The sequence below is a fragment of the Eurosta solidaginis genome, chromosome 3, assembly GCF_040869045.1.
Source record: "Eurosta solidaginis isolate ZX-2024a chromosome 3, ASM4086904v1, whole genome shotgun sequence".
In the NCBI taxonomy this organism is placed as follows: Eukaryota; Metazoa; Arthropoda; class Insecta; order Diptera; family Tephritidae; genus Eurosta; species Eurosta solidaginis.
In genome coordinates, this window is record NC_090321.1 from 275828473 (window position 1) to 275837143 (window position 8671).

An 8671-nucleotide genomic window follows, 5' to 3' on the forward strand; every position below is an offset into this window, starting at 1 on the left:
CTGCTTACACTATGGACTCACTCAGTTTATAACTACATCCCTGTACTGCATTGAAGCAGACAAACCGACTTATTCAAACCGAGTCAGCTCGTTGCTCTGTTTATTTTGGTATACCTATGTATATATGCTTTTTTAAGTATTTCAACGCTGATTTTAAACATTTTGCAAAAATTTTTAAATAAATTTTCAAAATTAGGGTTTGGTGGATTTGCCCATGTGCTAATTTAAACTGCACCGTAAAATCTCTAGCAATAACGATTGATAAAGGTTTTTGTTTCTTATTCGCCTAGTACCATTTCTTGGTAGACGTCATGTGCAATGTTTTTTTACTATTTTGTGGCCTTTCCGCCGCTTATGGTATGCGTGTCAATATGTCAGTGGCAATCGTGGCTATGATGGATAAGAATGCTGCGAATCCAAGTTTTCCGGTAAGTATATTAAAATTGTGAGACAATTCAGCAAAACTGGACTTACCAAAGCATCAACATTTTGAAAAAAAAAATCCACTAAATTTAGCACATAAGCATTGAAAATACATTACCGTAAATGGTGAGCAATGGTAAAAGGGAGGAGAAATATCATACTAGCTTTCATTTACCCACCATTCCCTTAATAAATTTCAAAATAATATCTTTAACGGGTTTTGATATCCATCGCAAAAAACTTTTGAATTTCCTTTTTTTATTTTTTTTTTTATTTTAACTAAAGTAAATTTTCTGTCATAAAGTCAACGCATATGTCAAGTATCATAAATTCTATCTATCGGTATTTTGTAATGACTAAAGCATTTTTCCTTTTTTCGATATCGAAGAAGTGGGCGTTCAGTTTCAGTCATTGCAATAATAATCTCATTTTGTTCCATATAAGCCAGCATACTGAATTTCGTGATATATTTAACCAAGAAAATTACTTTAAGGCCCGGGTTTTCAGAACTTGATTAAGCTAAGCTTAAACCAAGTTTGCTTAAACTCTAGTCAAATTTAAACTCCAGTTAAACCACTGAGCAGTTTTTCAGTCACAGTTTGAGGCCGTCTTTAAGGTAGGCTTTTTTCTACGGCAACATTAGTTTTTTATTATATAATAATAATTTGTATATGCGCCAACAGCTGGATTTTGCTTACCCAACAAACATTTAAATGATATTTCTCCAGCGAAATATATCTAGTTCCGGAGATGATATCCAAATTCATTATATAGTTATTCTGAAACAGATAGTTCTCAAGTTGATATCCAACTTCATTCTCCAATTGCTATCCACCCTTTGATAAATTTTGTAAAATTTATGGCACTCACTAACTTCATTAGCATTTTCAAGTTATTATCCAACATTTGAGAGATTTTGAGAAATGTACAGTCCTCAAATGAATATTCAACACGTTTCTCCAGTTGAAATTGAAATTGAAATATCCTACAAGGTGGTACCACCAAAAGTCAACAGCTATTTATTGTGAGAAATAAACGCCCGTTGTTGTTGTTGTAGCGATAAGGACACTCCCCGAAGGCCTTGGGGAGTGTTATCCATGTTGATGGCACGTTCCGGTAACAAGCACCATAAAGGTACTAGCTCGACTATCTCGGGGACGATTTGGTATGACCACATGAAACCTTCGAGGAAATACCGCCCTCCCACCCCATAGATCCATCAGGAGTTCGGGGTCGCCAGAACCTCGGCTGTTAATGAAACAGGATTCGCCACAGGTAGGTGAGATTGAAAGTGGTGTTGGAGAAGATATATATTGCGCTGGCAACCCTATGAGAGGGTTGCGCTACACAACACCTTGAATCAATTTGGTATTTTAGTCACCTCTTACGACAGGCATACCTACCGCGGGTATATTCTAAGTCCCCTAACACCTGATTGACAGAAGTACTGAAGCGTACTTTATCAAAAATAAATTATTTTATTTTATTTTACTTTCGTCAAAACACTTTAGTGTTGGAATCTTACACTTGGTCCAGTCAAAGAACCAGAAGTTGGAATTATCATTTTTCAACTTCGGTAATAGCATTTTTCGCCTTATAAAATTAAAAATTGCTGAGTACACTATAATTCTCAAGTTGAGCCATTATTTCGTAACAACTCTTGAGATTTTAGGGGTATGCTAGTTATCAACATGAGCTCTAATGGTACTCAGTTTAACCCTGCTAGATCGGCCGCTTAAGTTCAGCTTAAACTTGACTTAAAGAAGACTGAAAAACTGCAGAACAAGTTTAAGCGTAGCTTAACTGACAAACTGAGTTGAACTTGTACTGAAAAACCGGGCCTAAACATATAAAAGCTGGACTAGAGCGCGGTAGCTTATCTTTAGAAGGCAAGTGACGAAGAAAGCAGAGGGGGACTCGTTTTGTCTTGCAAGATGCACACGGATTGCACGGATTTCTTATATCCTGCGACAAAATATGCAATACAACGAAAGCACCCCATTGCGAAGTTGTAAATATAAAAGCATTTGCTCAATCTTTTAGTGAGCGAAATGAGAGTATTGAGAATAATAATGTTGAAGCAGGTATATCCTTTTATGCGCTGCACGAATATATACATGGGTTTGATCACATAAGTTGCACGGATTGTATATAATTCTTTGCGTGTATACTGTTGTTGTGGTTTTACAATCCTTGCACCGTTTGCAATACAAAGCGAGTCTCTCTTATATGAATTTTCTTAATATCAACTAACTAAAGTAACTTTGTTTCATGCACAGGAATAGGTGAAATCATGCTTTTATTCACCATTTGTAGCAGCAGCATTTTGGCGGTACTACCGCCACTCACCGTCAATATTGGCAAATTGGCAAATGCTTTGCGCCTTACGTTTTCTGCAAGGTGTTGGACAGAGTGCGACAATACCAGCCATGACAACAATATTAGCCAAATGAGCACCTATTGAAGAACGCAGCTCCTTGGCAACTCTTGTTTATTCTGGCGCACAATTTGGTACTGGTCATAAGAAAAATATGTAATGTTGATCGTTTTCACCACTCTATGGAGTTGTTTAGGGATCTGAAAGTTCTTCCTGTTAAGCATATGTACTACTATAAAACGTTAAAGATATTTTTCATTCGCTGTGGGTATTTACATAGCCTGGTATCGGATAGTTATAACTTGAGGCAAAACTCATATGGACTTGTGTATGTCCCCACCTCTCGAACAACCAACTTCAACAACTTTTTTACTATCGTTTCTTGTAAAGCTTTTAATGCGTTGCCTGCATGTATACGTGTCACTAGAAATCTGAATGAGTTTTTGGGAAAGGTTAAATCTTTTCTACTAGAGAAATCACACGAAGACATCAAAATCTTGCTGAACCATAGCACTTAAAAAATATATATGTACATATTGTATTAATATATTTTATTACTTATTATTTTTAATCAAACTTCACCCCACGCACTATTTTACATGTTTTTGAATTCAATTTTATTCGGAGATGGCATTCGATACTAAAATACATATATTTTTACAGAATGCCTTACTTTTCTTTCTGTAATTATAGTTAATTTACTTTAAGTCGCTATTGTAACATATATGCTGTTTTGAAAGAAAATGAATAAAAAACAAGTAAGGAAGGTTAAGTTCGGGTGTAACCGAACATTACATACTCAGTTGAGAGCTATGGTGACAACATAAGGGAAAATAACCATGTAGGAAAATGAACCGAGGGAAACCCTGGAATGTGTTTGTATGACATGTGTATCAAATGAAAGGCATTAAAGAGTATTTTATGAGGGAGTGGGCCATAGTTCTATAGGTGGATGCCGTTTCTAAATATCGCCATAAAGGTGGACCAGGGTTGACTCTAGAATGTGTTTGTATGATATGGGTATCAAATTAAAGGTATTAATGAGGGTTTTAAAACGGAGTGGTGGTAGCTGTATAGGCGGTCGACTTTTCGAGATATTGCCATAAAGGTGGACCAGGGGTGACTCTAGAATGCGTTTGTACGATATGAGTATCAAATGAAAGGTGTTAATGAGTATTTTAAAAGGGAGTAATCCTTAGTCCCATAGGTGGACGCCGTTTCGAGATATCGCCATAAAGGTGGACCAGGGGTGACTCTAGAATGCGTTTGTACGATATGGGTATCAAATGAAAGGTGTTAATGAGTATTTTAAAAGGGGTAATCTTTAGTCCCATAGGTGGACGCCGTTTCGAAATATCGCCATAAAGGTGGACCAGGGGTGACCCCAGAATTTGTACAATATGGGTATCAAAAGAAAGGTGTTAATAAGTATTTTAAAAGGGAGTAATCCTTAGTCCCATAGGTGGACGCCGTTTCGAGATATCGCCATAAAGGTGGACCATGGGTGACCCTAGAATTTGTTTGTACAATATGGGCATCAAACGAAAGGTGTTAATGAGTATTTTAAAAGGGAGTGGGCCTTAATTCTATTGGTGGACGCCGTTTCGAAATATCGCCATAGAGGTGGACCAGGGGTGACTCTAGAATGTGTGTGTACGATATGGGTATCAAATTAATGGTATTAATGAGGGTTTCAAAAGGGAGTGGTGGTTGTTGTATAGGTGGTCGCATTTTCGAAATATCGTCATAAAGGTGGACCAAGGGTGACTCTAGAATTTGTTTGTACAATATGGGTATCAAAAGAAAGGTGTTAATGAGTATTTTAAAAGGGAGTAATCCTTAGTTCCATAGGTGGACGCCGTTTCGAGATATCGTCATAAAGGTGGGCCAGGGGTGACTCTAGACTTTGTTATGACTCTAGAATTCGTTTGTGCAATATGGGTATCAAACGAAAGGAGTTAATGAGTATTTTAAAAGGGAGTGGTGGTAGTTGTATAAGTGAAGGCGTTTTCCAGATATCGACCAAAATGTGGACCAGGGTGACCCAGAACATCATCTGTTGGATACCGCTAATTTACTTATATATGTAATACCTGCCAAGATTTTAAGGGTTTTTTATTTCGCCCTGCAGAAATTTTTCATTTTCTTCTACTTAATATGGTAGGTGTCACAACCATTTTATAAAGTTTTTTCTAAAGTTATATTTCGCTTCAATTCGGAATTTTTTTCATTTTTCGTAATTTTCGATATCGAAAAAGTGGGCGTGGTCATAGGCGGATTTCGTTCATTTTTCATACCAAGATAAAGTGAGTTCAAGTAAGCACGTGAACTAAGTTCATTAAAGATATGTCGATTTTTGCTCAAGTTATCGAGTTAACGGCCACGCGGAAGGACAGACGGAAGACTGTGTATAAAAACTGGGCGTGGCATCAACCGATTTCGCCCATTTTCACAGAAAACAGTTAAAGCCATAAAATCTATGCCCCTACCAAATTTCAAAAGGATTGGTTAATTTTGTTCGACTTATGGCGTTAAAAGTATCCTAGACAAATTAAATGAAAAAGGGCGGAGCCACGCCCATTTTGAAATTTTCTTTTATTTTTGTATTTTGTTGCACTATATCATTACTGGAGTTGAATGTTGACATAATTTACTTATATACTGTAAAGATATTAAATTTTTTGTTAAAATTTTACTTAAAAAATTTTTTTTTTTTTTTAAAGTGGGCGTGGTCCTCCTCCGATTTTGCTAATTTTTATTAAGCGCACATACAGTAATGGGAGTAACGTTCCTGCCAAATTTCATCATGATATCTTCAACGACTGCCAAATTACAGCTTGCAAAAGTTTTAAATTACCTTCTTTTAAAAGTGGGCGGTGCCACGCCCATTGTCCAAAATTTTACTAATTTTCTATTTTGCGTCATAAGTTCAACTCATCTACCAAGTTTCGTCGCTTTATCTGTCTTTTGTAATGAATTATCGCAATTTTTCGGTTTTTCGAAATTTTCGATATCGAAAAAGTGGGCGTGGTTATAGTCCGATATCGTTCATTTTAAATAGCGATCTGAGATGAGTGCTCAGGAACCTACATACCGAATTTTATCAAGATACCTCAAAATTTACTCAAGTTATCGTGTTAACGGACGGACGGACGGACGGACATGGCTCAATCAAATTTTTTTTCGATCCTGATTATTTTGATATATGGAAGTCTATATCTATCTCGATTCCTTTATATATGTACAACCAACCGTTATCCAATCAAACTTAATATACTCTGTGAGCTCTGCTCAACTGACTATAATGAAATGAAAAAATGAAATGTTATAATGTTGGCTTCAAGTGGTATACTGGCATCCTCTGCAATGGGTTGGCCAAGCGTTTTTTATATACCCGGTTGTGTAGGATTACTTTGGGCATTTGGTTGGCTTTTCTTCGGTGCCAACTCACCTACGGAATGCAAAGCTTTAACCGATGTGGAACGTTCCTATATTGAAGCATCACTACAAGGCAATGCAAGGAGTGATTCACAGCAAATATCTACTTAAGTGCAATGGAGAAAAATATTTACCTCGTTACCTTTTCTAGCGCTATTATTTACCCACTGTGGATATACATTTGGTTATTGGATGTTGCTAACTCAAATACTATTTTATATGAAAAGTGTACTTGGCAAGGATATCACGAGCAATGCCTTGCTATCATCTTTACCATATTTGTCGATGTGTATTTTAGGTTTCATTTGTTGTCCTTTAGTGGGTTCATTGGAAAAATCAAAATTATTGAGCACAACAGCATATCGTAAAATTTTCAAAACAATTGGCCAATGGTTTCCAGATATTACGCTCATTTGGTTGTGTTATGTGAATGCGGAGCAAAGTGATTTGGCAGTCATACTTTTGGTCATAACGATTTCTCTCAGTGCAATAACGCATTTTGGTTGGCAAGTAAATCATATTGATCTCTCGCCGAATTTTGCGGGAACCTTGGTTGGACTGACTAACAGCGTAGCTAATGTGATGAGTATGATTGCCCCTTAATTGTTGGATATATCGTTTCAGATCCGGTAGTTTATTGTTTTTAATAATTTTTTAACGCAAAGAGTATATTTATTTTTTCTTCTTTTTAGTCAAACGCAAAACAACGGCGCATTGTGTTTTTCATTGCAGATTGCTATAATTTTATTGCAAATTTATGTTTCATTATATTTGGCACAGCAAATGTGCAGTCTTGGAACGATGAAAAAGTCAAAATTCACGAACTGAAGCCACTAAATGAAAACTCGCCAGAATCTAAAGCAAAGGAGAAAGAAAATGAGGCTATATAATTTTTTCTATATGTATTATATAGAAATAATTATTTTAAAATACGATTGAAAGAAGGTAGTAATAAGAATATAAACAAATTAAGTTTATTAATGTATGCCAGTTTCCTATTAAGTCATAGAAGATAGTTTGGTTGTTATCTGGACCATGTCTGAGTGCCCAGATGTTTGACTTTGTTACTCAATCAGAACTGCTGAGCAGATTTGAATGATCGAATAAGCAAAAGTGTAGGAGCATCTGAAGGATAATAAATGGACTGTGTCAAGGTTATTCGTGATTGGTTTCGTATTGTTTTCGGAAAGAGATACTTTTTGGAAAAGGTACTTAACCCTTGCACGTGGAAAAAAGAACTAGACTCGCAATTTTTAGAAACATATTTGTTAAATCGGTAAAGGTGTAGACCAATATATTGGTACGTGTGCCAAACAGGCAGTTTCGAGATCATTGCCAGGTTTTCTTGGTACTACAATATAAACATTTCGAAAACGTTTAAGGTATAATTTCAGTAGCCCCGTATAATTTCGGGAATATGGAACTATGACTGACTTCATCAGTAAGAATCATGTAGGGACAATATTTAGTATTTAGTATTTATTTATTAAGCCAATTAGAATACAAAATCTTACAGGCTAAGTAGAAATATATGGTAACAGTAGGCAAATTACTAGTATAAATAAATGGCTTACTTATAAAAAGGGTTTATTGTACTTAAAACGCGCTCTTTTGAGCAAGAAAAATATATTTCCAAATAATTTAGAATTCTATTAAACTATATCAAGGTTCTAGTAATTGGAGCATTGATTGCATAAAGAGCTTTGAAAAGACGAACATTGAAGAATTCAGAGTTCCTAAGCGCTCTGGCAGGAACGTTTATGAAAATCCTCTCAAGGAGCAATGTGCAGTCAGTCGCACCTCGAAAAACGTCAAAAATAAACGACAGCGACAAAATTATTCTCCTGCTCGCCAGTGACTTTAATCAATAGGCATCTAGCTTCATAAGTCGGAATGGGTTCAGAGAAGTGTAAGCTGCGCAAAGCAAAATATAAGAATACTTTTTGGATCTGCTCGATTCTTGCAATGTGGCACCGATAATACGGCGACCAAATGAAACAGGCATACTCAAGTTTAGAGCGCACAAACGCTGTATACAAAAGCTTTAGCATATAAGGGTCAGTAAACTCCGAGCAGCTATGACGCCTAAGAAAATCAAGCATGGCATACTATTTCGAGATGCAAAGGTTAATATGGTTTGCGAAAGTAAATTTGGAGTCAAAAGTTACTCCCAGATTTTTATTTCACTAACCCTTGTAAGGTGCTAGTTAGATAAGTGGTATGCGGTATCAATGATATTAACGCGTTTTGAAAAAGTTATGTGAAAACATTTTTTAAGTTAAGAGTTAACCGATTGTGATTACATCATATTTTAAATTATCCAAATCTAATTGCATCAATTCAGAGTCATGCTAACTGTGAATAAGTGAATAGGTTTTTAAATCATCCGCATATAGTAGAAACCTAACTGCAGAGAAGCAAGAGCGAATGTTA

At 36.0% G+C, this 8671-nt stretch overlaps 1 pseudogene; it reads left to right on the forward strand.

Annotated features, from left to right (window-relative positions):
* LOC137246154 (putative inorganic phosphate cotransporter) overlaps positions 1-7763 on the forward strand; it is a 15443-nt pseudogene extending 7680 nt beyond the window's left edge.
* Positions 7764-8671: the final 908 nt, after the last annotated feature.